This window comes from Humulus lupulus, chromosome 6, assembly GCF_963169125.1.
Source record: "Humulus lupulus chromosome 6, drHumLupu1.1, whole genome shotgun sequence".
NCBI lineage: Eukaryota > Viridiplantae > Streptophyta > Magnoliopsida > Rosales > Cannabaceae > Humulus > Humulus lupulus.
Window position 1 is genome coordinate 15,079,693 of NC_084798.1, and position 15,677 is coordinate 15,095,369.

Here is a 15,677-nt window from a genome sequence, read left to right on the forward strand (position 1 = left end):
TTGCATCGATTTCACAGACCTCAACAAAGCGTGCTCGAAGGACTGTTTCCCGCTCCCCCGAATAGACCAAATGGTGGATGCTACGTCCGGTTACGAGATCTTGAGTTTCATGGATGCCTACTCTGGCTACAACCAGATCTCCATGCACGTGGCGGATCAGGAGCACATCAGTTTCCAAACCGACAAGGGCATCTATTGCTATATAGTCATGCCTTTCGGACTCAAAAATGCCGGAGCAACTTACCAGAGGCTCGTCAATCGAATGTTTCGGGCCCAGCTAGGGCGAAACATGGAAGTATACATCGACGATATGTTGGTCAAGTCCAAGACGTCGCGGGACCATTCAGACGATTTGGCGGAGGCTTTCGCAGTTATCCGGAAGTACGGGATGAAGCTGAACCCTAAGAAGTGCACCTTCGGCGTAGCTTCCGGGAAGTTCATGGGCTTCATAGTGAGCTTCCGAGGAATCGAAGCCAACCCAGAGAAGATCAAGGCGTTGATCGACATGGCCTCTCCCCGGAAGCACAAGGACGTCCAAAGCCTGACGGGGCGAGTGGCCGCCCTGAGCCGTTTCGTTTCTAAGGCCACGGACAAGTGCGTCCCTTTTTTCAACGTCCTTCGGGGGAGCCAGCGGTTCCATTGGTCACCCGAGTGTGAAGAAGCCTTCCAGAGCTGAAAGAACACCTGGCCAAGGCCCCCATCCTGGCGAAGCCAGTCGAAGGAGAGCCTTTGTATCTATACCTGGCCGTGACCGAGCATGCCATCAGCGCCGCGTTGGTACGAGAAGAGGAAAGGACACAACTCCCGGTATACTACGTGAGCAAGCGATTACTAGACGCCGAATCTAGGTACCCGCTGATCGAAAAGCTGACTTTCTGCCTATTGATGGCTTCCCGGAAGCTTCGACCATACTTCCAGGCTCACGCCCTAAAGGTCTTAACCAACCATCCCCTGCGGCAGGTGTTGCAGAAACCTGAGTCGTCGGGGAGACTCCTGAAATGGGCAATGGAGCTGAGCCAATTTGATATATCTTACGTGCCCCGGGTGTCCATTAAGGGATAGGCCTTGGCTGATTTCATCGTCGAATGTTCCGGGATCCCCCCAGAAGAGAGTATCCCTGCGGCCCCCGCGGCACACGTTTGGAAAATCTTCGTGGACGGAGCCTCGAACGAGAACGGGGCCGGCGTTAGGATCATCTTGGTGTCACCGCAGGGGCACCAGCTACAAAATGCCCTTCGTTTCCAGTTCAAAGCATTGAACAACGAGGCGGAGCATGAAGCTGTCCTAGCCGGCCTGCGTCTGGCCCGGGAAGTAGGGGCAACGAACCTCGAAATTTACAGTGATTCTCAGCTGGTAGTCAGACAGATTTCGGGGGAGTATCAGACCAAGGGAGAACGAATGGAAGCATACGTGACTTAAACGAGGGAGATGCTCCAAACGTTCGCGGCGCATTCCATCCACCAGATTCCCTGGGAGAAGAACGTGTTCGCGGATACATTAGTGAAGCTGGCAACCGACGCAGAAGCCGAACTGGCCGAACTGGTTCCCGTCAACCATCTCCCCATCCCAAGCATCAGGGCTCCCACCGTCAATACGGTCGACCACTCCACTTCCTGGATGGGGCCGCTGATCCGATACCTGTCCACCGGGGAAGTTCCGAACGATCGAGCCGCGGCCAGGAAACTCCTATACCAGGCCCACCGGTACGTCATGATGGACAGGAAACTCTATCGCCGGGGACTGTCTATGCCTTACCTCAGGTGCGTGTCCAGGACTGAGCTGGGATCCATCATGCATGAGGTCCACGAAGGCTTTTGTGGAGATCACACGGCCGTGCCCAGTTTGTCCAAGAAGATTCTGCGCCAAGGATACTTCTGGCCCACTGTGAAGAAAGACTGCATAGACTACGTCCGCAAGTGCGAGCAGTGCCAGAGGTACGCGAAGATCCCTCGGGCCCCCCCGACAGAGATAACCTTGATGAACAGTCCCTGGCCCTTCGCAGTGTGGGGAATCGATCTTGTGGGATCTCTCCCGACCGGGAAGGGAGGGGTAAAGTATGCCATTGTGGCTGTAGACTATTTCACGAAATGGGTCGAGGCGGAGCCCATGAACACGATCACGTACAAGAAGGCCTTAGATTTCGTCGTCAACAGCATAGTGTGTCGATATGGCCTCCCCTACAAAATCGTGTCCGACAACGAGAAGCAGTTTAACAGCTTCCACTTCACGAATTTTTGCAAAAGACACGGTATAATGAAGAGTTTCTCGGCAGTCGCCAGACCACAGGCGAACAGGCAGGGCGAAGCCGTGAACAAAATCCTAAAAGGGACGCTGAAGAAAAAGCTCCAGGCCTGTAAGAGCAAATGGCCCGAGGAACTCCCCCGCGTATTGTGGGCCTACCGGACGACCGAAAGGACGTCAACCGGGCACACCCCCTACTCAATGGTTTATGGATGCGAAGCCGTCATCCCAATTGAAACGACCGTCCCGTCCCGTCCCATCGACGCGACACATATGATCCTACCCAGAACCACGCCATGCTCCAGGAATCCCTGGATCTTATCGAGGAGATCCGGGAAGAGTCGCAAGTGCAGTTGAAGATGTACCAGGGCAAGATTGCGCGGCATTTCAACTCCAAAGTCAAGAACCGCAAGTTCGAAACCGGCGATCTAGTCCTGCGGAGGGTCTTCCCTACCACTCAGGATCCGGGAGTAGGGGTTCTGGGCCCTAATTGGGAAGGGCCGTATGAGATCCAGCACGAGGTCTGCCCCGGAACGTACCGCTTGAATCGGCTCGATGGTTCCGAGGTTCCGCGTGCCTGGAACGCGGAGCATCTCCGTAAATACTACTAGTAGTCCTAGAACTCGTCCCAGTTTAGTATTTGCGTTGTAAGCAATGTACGCCTCAGGGCTAATTCCCTTTTGAACAATGAAAACGACGTGTGTAAAACGTCGTAAAGGGCTATTGTCACCAAGAAAATGTACGCCTCAGGGCGAATTCCTTTCGAATTTCTTTCTCAAGTGACCCCAGACCCGTCTCCGCTCACTTGCGGGGGGTGTCATCCCAGGCACATGCGAAAAAGAGGACCGAGCCCAAGGCCGGTCCCGCCCGGACAAACGACATCCGGGGATATTAAAAAAGGGACCAAGCCCAAGGCTCGTCCCGCCCCGAACGAAACGTTGTCCGGGGCTATTAAAAAAGAGGACCGAGCCCAAGGTCGGTCCCACCCCGGACGAACGATGTCCGGGGGTATATAATAAAAGGGACCAAGCCCAAGGCTGGTCCCGCCCCGGACGAAACGACGCCCGGGGATGTTAAAAAAGGACCGAGCCTAAGGCCGGTCCCACCCCGGACGGACGATGTCCGGGGGTATATTAAAAAGGGACCAAGCCCAAGGTTCGTTCCGCCCCGGACGAAACGACATCCGGGGATATTAAAAAAGAGGACCGAGCCCAAGGCCGGTCCCACCCCGGACGGACGATGTCCGGGGGTATATTAAAAAAAAGGGGACCAAGCCCAAGTCTCGTCCCGCCCCGGACGAAACGACGTCCGGGGATATTAAAAAAGGACCGAGCCCAAGGCCGGTCCCACCCCAGACGGACGATGTCCGGGGGTATATTAAAAAGGGACCAAGCCCAAGGCTCGTCCCGCCCCGGATGAAACGACGTCCGGGGATATTAAAAAAAAGGACCGAGCCCAAGGCCGGTCCCACCCCAGACGAACGATGTCCGGGGGTATATTAAAAAAAGGGGACCAAGCCCAAGGCTAGTCCCGCCCCGGACAAACGACATCTGGGGATATTAAAAAAAGACCGAGCCCAAGGCCGGTCCTACCCCGGACGAACGATGTCCGGGGGTATATAATAAAAGGGACCAAGCCCAAGGCTCGTCCCGCCCCGGACGAAACAACGTCCGGTGATATTAAAAAAGGACCGAGCCCAAGGCCGGTCCAACCCCGGACGGACGATGTACGGGGGTATATTAAAAAAAGGGGACCAAGCGCAAGGCTAGTCCCGCCCCGGACGAAACAACGTCCGGGGATATTAAAAAAGAGGACCGAGCCCAAGGCCGGTCCCACCCCGGACGGACGATGTCCGGGGGTATATTAAAAAAAGGGACCAAGCCCAAGGCTCGTCCCGCCCCGGACGAAACGACGTCCGGGGATATTAAAAAAGGACCGAGCCCAAGGCCGGTCCCACCCCCGACGGACGATGTCTGGGGGTATATTAAAAAGGGACCAAGCCCAAGGCTCGTCCCGCCCCAGACGAAACGACGTACGGGGATATTAAAAAAAAGGATCGAGCCCAAGGCCGGTCCCACCCCAGACGAACAATGTCCGGGGGTATATTAAAAAAAGGGGACCAAGCCCAAGGCTCATCCCGCCCCGGACGAAACGACCTCCGGGGATATTAACAAAGGACCGATCCCAAGGCCGGTCCCACCCCAGACGGACGATGTCCGGGGGTATATTAAAAAGGGACCAAGCCCAAGGCTCGTCCCGCCCCGGACGAAACGACGTCCGGGGATATTAAAAAAGAGGACCGAGCCCAAGGCCGGTCCCACCCCAGACGAACGATGTCCGGGGGTATATTAAAAAAAGGGGACCAAGCCCAATGCTAGTCCCGCCCCGGACAAACGACGTCCGGGGATATTAAAAAAGGGACCAAGCCCAAGGCCGGTCCCACCCCGGACGAACGATATCCGGGGGTATATAATAAAAGGGACCAAGCCCAAGGTTCGTCCCACCCCGGACGAAACGACGTCCGGGGATATTAAAAAAGGACCGAGCTCAAGGCCGGTCCAACCCCAGACGGACGATGTCCGGGGGTATATTAAAAAGGGACCAAGCCTAAGGCTCGTCCCCCCCTGGACGAAACGACATCCGGGGATATTAAAAAAGAGAACTGAGCCCAAGGCCGGTCCCACCCCAGACGGACGATGTCCGGGGGTATATTTAAAAAAGGGACCAAGCCCAAGGCTCGTCCCGCCCCGGACGAAACGACGTCCGGGGATATTAAAAAAGGACCGAGCCCAAGGCCGGTCCCACCCCCGACGGACGATGTCCGAGAGTATATTAAAAAAGGACCAAGCCCAAGGCTCATCCCGCCCCGGACGAAACGACGTCCGGGGATATTAAAAAAAAGGATCGAGCCCAAGGTCGATCCCACCCCAGACGAACGATGTCCGGGGGTATATTAAAAAAAGGGGACCAAGCCCAAGGCTAGTCCCGCCCCGGACAAACGACGTCCGGGGATATTAACAAAGGACCAAGCCCAAGGCCGGTCCCACCCCGGACGAACGATGTCCGAGGGTATATAATAAAAGGGACCAAGCCCAAGGCTGTCCCGCCCCGGACGAAACGACGTTCGGGGATATTAAAAAAGGACCGAGCCCAAGGCCGGTCCCACCCCAGATGAACGATGTCCGGGGGTATATAATAAAAGGGACCAAACCCAAGGCTCGTCCAGCCCCGGACGAAACGACGTCCGGGGATATTAAAAAAGGACCGAGCCGAAGGCCGGTCCCACCCCAGACGAACGACGTCCGGGGATATTGAAAAAGGGACCAAACCCAAGGCTCGTCCTGCCCCGGACGAAACGACGTCTGGGGATATTAAAAAAGGGACCGAGCCCAGGGCTCATCTCACCCCGGACGAAACGATGTCCGGGGATATTAAGAAAGGGACCAAGCCCAAGGCTCGTCTTGCCCTGGACGAAACGTTGTCCGGGGCTATTAAAAAAGAGGGCCGAGCCCAAGGCCGTTCCCACCCGGATGTTGTCCGGGGAGATAAAGATATCCGGTTTGCCCCGGGGTAAGGCCGGGGCCTAAAACTAAAAGGGACGAAATGCCTAGTTGAGCCAAGCCCCGGGAGCCCTGGACCGAGCGCCAAGGCTAGAGACTTGGAAAATTTAGTTGGGTCTAGTCCCGGCCGTTGGAACCAGGACTAAACCCCTACAATCAGTTAGTCGCGGCAACAAATCAAAATCTCTACTGAACAATGGAAGGAAGCTTTCTTAAAAAACCAAAGAAAGTAGCAAGGTTTTAAGTTTAATTACAAGCCAAAAACAGTAACAAAAGCACAAGGCCAGGACACGGGCCTACAACGTATCCGCCCGGAGGTCCGCATCCTCCCTCTCCTTGGCCTCGTATTCGGCACGCTTCGATTGTGGATCAGGGAAGACGAGGAGGTTCATGTTCTTATCCTTGCACCAGGCCATATAGATGGCCTCGTCGAAGGTAACATCCACCAAGTTATCGGCATCCTCCTTCTCCTGACGGGTCGTCTCATGCGCCGCCTTCTCCTAAAGCAGGGAGTCGCCCAGTTCGCAGACTCGGGCTTTCAGGGCCAGGATCTCCTCCTTGTCCAGGGCAGACTGTGCCGCGGCCGTCTCCAAGAGCGTCGCCCTTTCATTGACGACTTTTGTCTTCTGGGACAGCTCCTCTTCCAGCCCAACCTTGGCGCAGCCAATCTCCTCGCGCTCCGCCTTCAGGCGGGCCACTTCTTCCTGGAGATGGGCCGTTTCCCGGCTGAGGGTCTCCTTGACGGCCTCCCTCTGGTTCACGGCCGCCTCCAGCTCCATCTTGGCCGTCTCCATCTTTATGGCAAGCTCGGCTACTAGATTGGCACTCCTCTGGGACAGTAAATCAACCTGGAGCAAAGAAAAGTTAGAAAATAAAACCACCAACAAATGACGGAAGGAATATAAGTGAGGTGAACATTACCGCGGTGGCCTGGTGGCGGAGAGCCTGAGAGATGAACAGCACGTTCGGGTTGGCTATCGTGGCGTACCTCTTCAGATGAAGGTTGGACATAGTGCTCCCAACCTGATCCAGCAAAACAGCAGCCATGGGGGCGATGTCTTGGCCCAGCTTGGGGCAGAAGCCCGCCTCGGCAGCTAGCCGGTCCACGATTGGCTGGGGAGCGCTGAACTCGGCAGGACGGTCCGAGAACTCGACCTGACGACGGATTTTCAGGGCCTTGTAAGCGTCGTCCCTCCAGCACCGGCCGTTTTCCCAGGTCCGGTTGATCAGCCGGGATTGTTCGTCCCGCAGGGCGGACTCCCCCTCCTCGAGAAGAGTTGGGCGGAGGGGAAGGACAGGCGGAGCAGGGATCTCCTTCGCGGTTAGCCGACTCTCCCCATGCGACTCCTCAGCTGTTTCTGACCGCGTCGTCCGGGGCCTCTTCCCGGGGTTGCCTTCCCCGGCATCGACTTCCGGGCCCCTCTTTCCTGAGCTCCGGCTGACGGCCTCGCCCGCTTCCAAATCAATCGCCGGGGGCTGGTCTGAAGAGAAGTCGGCAGCCGGCTCCACGGCCAGAGCCTCGCCTGGACAAGGCACTATCCCGGGTGTTTCCCTGGCGGGGAGGGGCTTCGTGCCCGCCACAACGTTTGGCCTCCTGGCCGCCTTCTTGGCCGACCGTTCCTTGATGAGCCTCCTCATCTCGCTGGCTGGGTTAGACATGTCGGAATCCTCTGCAAAAGTACAGGAGAAAGGAGTTAGGACGATAAGCAAAACAGATGAAAATACACAATAAAAAACAGCCCGGGACGAACCCTCATCTAAGCCCCGGGCGAGACTCAGTTCCCGTAAAGCGAACGAGTGGATCCGGTCCCCTGCGTCATCCGGGGTCAGGAACCCCCCGTACTGGAGGAACCCGGACAGGAACATTAGTACCTCTGATCCCACAGGGACGGGGGATGAAGGCCTCATCTCCCCATCAGCCCCAAACGCGGGGTCCGGCGGCTCTAGCCTATCCCTAGCTAAGTCCCCGACTTGGGGAGCATAAGTTAAGATTAATGGGGAGTTACCTCGCCCCGATACACTAGCCCCGAGAGTCCTAGCGTTTGGTAGGGCATCTTCGAAAAGCTCCTCCAGCTCTTCTGAGGTGGCCTCTTCCGCCGGAAGCTGGTTCTTCTTACGCTGGGCTGCGGTGGCCCGCGCTGCTCTCACCACCTCGGCGATGTGATCGAGGGCCAGCTGCTCCCGGACCTCGGCGTTCTTCTCACACGGGATGCCCCGAAGGCTCTGGACGACAATGGTCTGGGTTGCCGCCAGCAACCCTATTAGCCGGAGGTTGTCATCATTGACATAGCCCCCAACGTCCAGCTGCTCAGCGGTCAGCTTGGCATAGAACCTCCTCCTTTCCAGGAGGAACTCGGTAAGGGGGTTTGAATGAAGGGACCTGCGACCCGGAAGATACGATAAGAGGTGGAAGCAAAAGATGAATAAAAGAGAGGGTCCGGAGGAATACTTACCCACTCGTTGGAAGTCCAGCAGCAGTGTGGGGTTCTTGTCAATAAGGAACCCGGATTTCATGAACCAGTAATGCCGGACATCCGAGGGGTGCTTCCAAGTGCTGGTAGGAGCAGGGTAGCCACTCCGCGGCTACAGCCTGTAAAAGCCGTCCAGGCTCTTGTTTTTAACATTGACTTACGGCACCAACTTGTAGAAGTACAAGACTTCCGCCGGGGTAGGCTCCGCGATCTCCTTCGCGACACAGAACACCTTCCACCCAGCAAGCAGGCGGTACGCTTGCGGCAGCAGTTGGAAAGGTGCGATCCCCACATATGTCAGGAACCGCACGAAGTAGTGATGAAGCGGGAGCGTACCTCCCGTGCTAATATGACCGGCGCTCCAAGCCTCGAATCCATCCACGGACGTATGCGCCTGTTCCTCTAGCCTGGCCATGCGATTGTGGAAGAGGCCCGGAGTTGATTCGATGCCCAGCTTCGTCTCCAGGAGCAGCATCATCCGGTAGTTCCGGAACGAGTTGGCCGTTACGTCCATTTCCCACCTGTTGCCTGTAGGCGTCTTGGATTCGGGAACGACTACAGGGGCCCTATTGACCTCTTCTTCGGAATGGAGTGTAACGCCCATGGCCATAACTGACGATCTGGGAACAAAGAAAGAAAAACCAAGCAGTCAGTACCTAAACCCAAAAGAGTCGGTCAAGGTACAAGGAGTATCCTAAGGACTGCTTGGAGTCCCGTCGGATCAGGCCCGGAACCCCGACAAGCCCCGGGACCCTGATCGGGAGAGAAAACTACTAAGGTCCGTCCCTTGTCCGGGAAGCATCCGAGTACGGTGCAACCCAAACCAGGCAGCCTTCCTAGCGAATTCTAACGCACAGAGCCTAGACGCATGCATCTAGAGAGCATAAGTTCACAAAATTGATAACAGAGTTAAAAAAAAAAAAAAAAAAAAGGAATTACTGTGTGGTGTCGACCGTTGAGGCTGGTGGTTGTCCGACAGTAAGGATGGCAGAACCTCGTTCTTGAAGTGGCGCGGCCGGTGCAGTAGTTCTTCGACGGGACAAACCCGAGAAGCGCCGTCAGGTTGAAGAACGAAGGTTGAGGCTCTGGGAAACAAGCGGTGGCGCAGAACTAGCAAGCGGTGGAGTATTTCGTCGGCGAGGTCGGACATGCAAAGCTCTAACAAGCGTCCGGGTTTTTTTTTTCTTAAGCTGGTTCGAAAATGGAAAAGTGCCGAATGGTGTTCTCTGGGAGTCTTTATATCTGCCCCCAAATTCTGGCCCACGATCCAACGGTCAGGTGACTCTTCATCCGACGATCAAGAATCGCGCAGGGGGCATTTATGAGTCCTTTTGGTCTGGATCCTCGACGTCTCAAATCCGACGGCCCAGGAGTGGCGGATGCCAAGGACTCCCCATCCTACGGTCCACCTCGTTTCAGGGACATTAATGATGACTCCCCCCGTGCGGATGTGACGCCTCGTGACGTGCGCTGACACCCTAGTCTAGGCCTAGCGGCCTTTGGGAGGCCTAGGCGACTCTTCGAAGCCCTTGCAGCAATCACATGGCGACACGTGTGTCGTTTTTGTTAAAGCGGGCCAAGGGTAAACGTCCCCGGATCACGGTAAACGATCCGGGCTAAGCAACCTGCCACTGCCGCGGCCTTTCGGCCAAGCCTCCTAGCTCGGGCAGGAACTGGGGAGGCAACCTGGCGAGCGCCGCGAGGGTGATGCAACCCTCCTCCCGGCAAGCCCGGGGGAAGGCTTGGGGGGTAAATGTTATCCCCATTTCCTGGAAGGGCTTTAGGCCTTCGCCCTGGCCCACGGTCAGAGGACCAGCTCGGCGTATGGGCCTGGCCCAAGGTCCCTTGGTTTGAATATCGCCCAAGGGGACTGGTACGGACCAGGGACTCTAGACTGGGCCCATTTGGAGGGGTTCGGGACGTCCCTCCGGGTTCATCCTCAGCAAGACCGGTGCCGGCGATGTCCAGAGCGCCCGAACCGTCGCGGCCCACGCGTCCCTATCCCGGAGCCTGGTATGGTCCGGGCCTGGGGTAAATGGAGCGGGCCAAAGGTAAACGGACCTGGATCACCTCCTCCCTAGCTGAAGGGCTAGGCGTCCAGGATCCTGAAACCGCCTCATTTCGCGTGGGCATTATCCCCTACTTTTCGCCTGCAGAAAAGGTCGCCTCGGGATTGCTCACTGGTGTGTCAGGACTGCGCAGCCAAGTACCCTGACCGGTCTTGTCTCCTGAGTCATCCTCGTGACTCGAAGTGGTCAGGGCCAAAGCGCCGTCTTGTCGGGCGAGGCTTGTGTCTCAGGTCAACCAATTGGGCCTTAGCTGGTTTGAGTTTCGTGTATTGTATACCTTTTTGTATTGGGCCTCCACTAGAAAGGCCCCTGGTACCCTTTTCTCTGATGGGCCCGGGTCGGATCCGGCCTGGACCCAGTGTTCCCCTCAGCTTATAAATATAAGCTGTAGAACAACGTACAAGAGAGAGAAAAAAGAAAAAAGGCAGAAACTCTGTTCAGATATAGTTAGAAAACTCCATTGTAAAAGCTTCTTATAGCTCTAATATATAGTCTCGTGGACTAAGGCTAGTTAACGCCCCAACCACGTAAAAATCTCGTGTCGATCTTCTACTTTCATTATTATTATCAGTAAATATTGTTCATTAATATAGTTGTCGAAAATCTCGGTTAACACTTAGCAAACTGTACTAGTAATCATTCATTAAAGATTCCATACTTTAATATGTTACTGACTATTTTATTCATTATTTATGATCTTAATTCTCTCGTACTAATACAAAATCATATTCTCATAAATGAATAGGGAATTTTCTTGATATTATTATATAATTGATTCAAACAGTAATTATAACATTCAAATATAATGAAATTGTACTTTTATTTAAAATCAATAAATTTCCTTTACATGCTTTTAGGGCATCAATCCTAACAGATAAACACTGATCAAGTTTTTTGTTAGAGAAGTGACAATTAAAACATTGGAAAGGTATAAGCGAATATGACTATCAACAATTCTAACTGAAGTAAAGCGAACTTGAGATATTGGAAGAGCATGTACCATTACCAATGATTAGTTTGTGGTTACCTCTGTATTAAAATTTATGAGGGAGAGAGTGACCATCATTGGTGGCATGATGAGAAGCCTCACTGTCCAAATACCAAGTCATATAATATAGGGAGTTAGAAGAAGCTAAAAGAGCCTGTTGAGATGTATTTGACTGAGCATGAGTGCCATCCGAGGAAGAGTTGTTCCTTGAGGCAAGAGAGGTACTCTGAAACAATAGGTCAAATCGATGATAACACTTCAACGCCACATGTCCCGAATGACTGCAAAGTTGGCAGTATGTTTGTTTGACGAGCCACGACCTCCAAATCGCGACCATGACCGTGAGGAAAATTGGGGTTGCGCCCACCAGAGTTGTTGGTAGTGGGAAAGGAAGATGATGGTCGACGTGAGTTCAGTGCAACATTAGCTGAAGGGGTGGAGATGTCAGAGACATGGGTATTCAGCTGATCCAAGCAAAGTTCTTAAGTCTGAAGAAGGAACTAAGACTCTTGTATAGAAATAGAGTCACGAGAAGAGGTTATATTCACCACAACATGGTCATATTCATGACCAAGACCTACAAGAATGTAAAGGAGAAGCTCATCATCAGAAATTAATTGTCTTGCAGCATTAAGATTGCCAGCTAAGTTATTCATACGCAACATACAGTCGTGAATGGACAGTGACCCTTTTTTTAGGGTTTGCATTTGCAATCTCAGTTGAAAAGATCGTGCTTTGGACTGGGTAGTGAACATAGACTCAAAGGTTACCCAAATTTGATGAGATGTAAGGCAACGGGCATGTAGAGTTAAATAACCAACTCATAAGGGCTTGATCAGTACGAAGCCAAATGGTGTAGGATGGGTTTTGGAATTTGAGTGGGAGAAAGATTTGGGGGAGGATCAAAGGTTTCGATGACCTGGGAATTGGACACGCTTTGGTGCCGAGAATGTGACTATCAAGGTCAAACGCATGCACGATGCTGAGAACCATAGAATTCCAATAGGAATAGTTTTGACAATCAAGATTGATGGTAAGAGGAGCAAGATGCTAAAAAAACTGAAGCTGATGAGGTATATGTTGAGAAGAGACAGTAGGAACTAGAGCATGCAGAGTAGAAGGTGGAACAGAAACAACGGTGGTAGGCGAAGGTGTATGAACGGGAGGAAGGGGAACGAGAGGGGTGGATGAAGGACGGGACCGTAGACACGAGAAGACCAGTAAAGGTGGTGGAGGAAATCGAAGGATCCATGGACATGGGTTAAAAAAACTCTGACACCAAAACAAAAAATAACCAAGAATATAAGACTGTAATATACTCTGATATATGTTGAATGCTCTGCTATATTAATTTTCTGTTCAAAGAATGATGAGCTAATGAATACAATTTATACACGAGTATTGTATATTCTGGAATGGGAAATTTTGAAAATAATTCTAACAAACTGTCCTTGAAAGGACGATTCTAATCATTCACAATTAATAAAGAAATTGTACAAAAGACAAAATAGGATACCAGAATGTCTCCTTATCCAATTCTAGTTGTTGTCATCTCTTAAGCCTTGCTGACTAATTGTCACAAGGTCAATCTATACTATGGATTTTTTTTTCCTGTGATGGCCTAAGTTCACCAACTTAGTCAGCCAACCCAACGCTAATACGCACACAAACAGTAACCGAATCACGAACCCACACACGCTCGTGTATCAAGTAAATAAACAAGCATGAACACAAGTAAATACACACACCAATTACAGGAGCCCACTCCCAACTTTGTATATTACTCACAAAATACAAAGAATACTAGTGTACATGCGCTGGACATCACACCCCGATGTCTCAGATACCTAGGCTATATAAATTACATGCCAACAAAGGCATCGGTTGACAACCTCAACCGTCTAGGTCTTAGCTGGACCAACCAACTCGCAACACGTCCACCAGGCAAGCCACCTGCTAATTGGATAGACACTTGTCGCTCGGCCAAGCTTATGGGATAACCACCGTTGGATTCCTCCTACAAAATGTGAAGACGCTCCATGTGGATACTACTGATAACTACAATTAACCGTCATGTACCTGCTTGATCACATCCATCAACAAGGCACCATCATTAGCCAACACATGGGTGCACTGGCGCGCACCTACCCAGCAAGCCCCTCCCTGGGGCACTAGGGTCACCCCCTCTAAGGAGCATTCTAGAGATTTAACCCTCTGGCAGGAAATTATATGATTTTTGCTTGGGAGACATATTTCCATTTTTGGAAACCTTCCCAAACTAGAATCCTCAAGCCCTTTTAACCTCACATCCTAGACCCCTTTAGGATACTTTTCGACCACACTCCGCCCAAGGAATGTTAATTTGGCTTGGTCGTGTCCGTTCGACCCAAGCCCCGCGCGCACACCTGTCTGCGCGACCCTACACGCGCACAACCTGATGAGGGCCTAACACTAACCACCTGTAGTTGTGTCATCCTTCCAGATCAGCATTTTCTTCAACAAGATTGGACACATCAAGGTCTCAAACAACTTGGTCTCACATGTTTACTGGATATGTTGAGAATGATACATTGTCGACCATTGATGTAAGTCTTTTTAGTTTTTACTAATTTTGTTTTAAAAATTTGCAGTCATCTTTCTTTCCTTTTGTTCTTGTTTGTGTTGTTTAGTGATAGGATATAAGCTAATGTGGTGAGCATGGATAATGGATAATCAATGTTAAAGTTAATTAAGATGTAGCAGTACATCATTCTTGAATATCCCTTTTATCATACATTTATAAATAAGCTAAGATTTATTATGGTTAATCAGTAAATGTTGATGAACATATTTAATTTGTTGATAATTATAATCTTTGATTATTGCTGAGTTGCTCAAAATAAAGGTATCTGTTGGGATTAAACCTAATGACAATAGATGAAAGATAAACACAATAAATCAGAACAAAAGCATAAACACACAACACCAAGTTTACTTGGTTTGGTAGACAAAAGAAAGATGCTTTTGCTACCTACATCCAAATTAGGGCAAAGCCCTAGACGAAATTCACTATGAAAATAGAAGAGATTACCGCCACCAATGTAATGTACAGAGATCTAAAGAACCACTCTCAAACCCCAATTGTGTATCAAGAACAATTAGAAGAAAGTTACAAACCCTACAGATTAGTTCCCCAAGAATTAATTTGTCTCTCTCTCTCTAGAAATCTCTCTCAATTACAAAATGCACTCTCTGATTCGATCTGAAACGTTCTGAACAAATGAGTAAATATAGCTCTAATAAGGAAACCAGCCACATCAGCAAATCCCGTCAAAACTGATTTTCTGATATAAAACCCAGAAATGTCGAAACATCCAAAACACATGTTGAGACATGGACAAAAGATGCGGCCACTAACAATCCTGGTCGCAGTCGCTACTCTCTGATTGGGAGGTCGCGACCAGACATGAACCATGCAGCTACCACTATATAAAAACGAGGCAACTCTTCAATAGTATCAATTAGTATGGAAAGATTGGTGATTCGATTTGTTTTTGGTAAAAATAAACAAATGTATGGAATTATTTTCAACAATATATATAAGACTAACTTAAAAAAAAAAAACAATTATATATAAGATTGGTAATAAGAATAAAATCAAATTCAAATCATGTATTTGCGTTGATTATTAGCTGGTATTCTAGTAATGTGAACTGCTTTGTATTCAATCAATTCTCAATTACTTACTTGCCCCATTAAAACTTGCTTACTCGATCAATACATTTAATATATATATATATATAATGCAGGCCGATTTGGCTTCATTTACAGATTAATTAAGTGCTCGTCTTTTAAAAAAAAAAAAAACTTTTCTTTCCTTTTGTCTGTTTAAGTACTTATTGTGCAATGTTCTTCATCAACACACTTGTTAGTTGTTATATAATAATGATAATAATAAAAATAAAAGTGTACCTACTTGCTTTTTCCATATAAGTTAGAACCAATCAAATCTAAAGGAATATGATCTATATAGTTCAAGAAGAAATGGGAATAGGTCTACACCTACAAATATATATATAGAGAGAGATCTATAATTGGTTATCTTAAGGGTAAATAAAATAGCGATATATTTAAATATACAATTTTTTTAATTCCATATTACACTTTCATCTCAATTTTTCTTAAAACATCTAATAATTTACTAATATTACATCTTACTATTGAAATCTACATATAAAATATTAAAATAAGAAAGTAAAAGATAACTTACATTTAATACTCTCTAAGGCCATCTCCAACCAACGGCATCATATTTGTTGTTTTTTACTCCTTCAACCCACGGCAATGGCAGCATCATATTTGGTGAATT